This window comes from Trichechus manatus, unplaced genomic scaffold (assembly GCF_000243295.1).
Source record: "Trichechus manatus latirostris isolate Lorelei unplaced genomic scaffold, TriManLat1.0 scaffold00165, whole genome shotgun sequence".
NCBI classification, from domain to species: Eukaryota; Metazoa; Chordata; class Mammalia; order Sirenia; family Trichechidae; genus Trichechus; species Trichechus manatus.
Genome location: NW_004444101.1, coordinates 2,605,042 through 2,605,333, shown reverse-complemented (window position 1 = coordinate 2,605,333; position 292 = coordinate 2,605,042). Strand labels below are relative to the sequence as shown.

At 64.0% G+C, this 292-nt stretch overlaps 1 protein-coding gene across 2 annotated transcripts in view; it reads right to left on the bottom strand.

Moving 5' to 3' along the window:
• The window catches only part of TRAF3IP1 (TRAF3 interacting protein 1), a 77,753-nt gene that overhangs the window by 72,620 nt on the left and 4,841 nt on the right, over positions 1-292 (bottom strand). The window lies entirely within an intron of this gene.

The following is a 292-nucleotide window of genomic DNA, read 5'->3' as shown; positions in this document are numbered from 1 at the left end:
TCAAGGCGCAGCACACCTCCCCCCGGGGCCAGAGTCAAGGCGCAGCACACCTCCCCCGGGACCAGAGTCAAAGTGCAGTGTCCAACTGACGTGACCAAAAACCGCCACCTTAAATGCTCCCCCATGGCATTTTAGTCACTCAGCCCTCCTCCCTCTCCCCAGCACTGGGGTTCAAGGGCCCCTACCTTGCTGAGCACTCAGCCCTCCTCCCAGCTCCCAGCACCGGGGTTCAGGGTCCCTACCTTGCTGGGCACTCAGCCCTCCTCCCTGCTCCCAGCACCGGGGTTCAGGG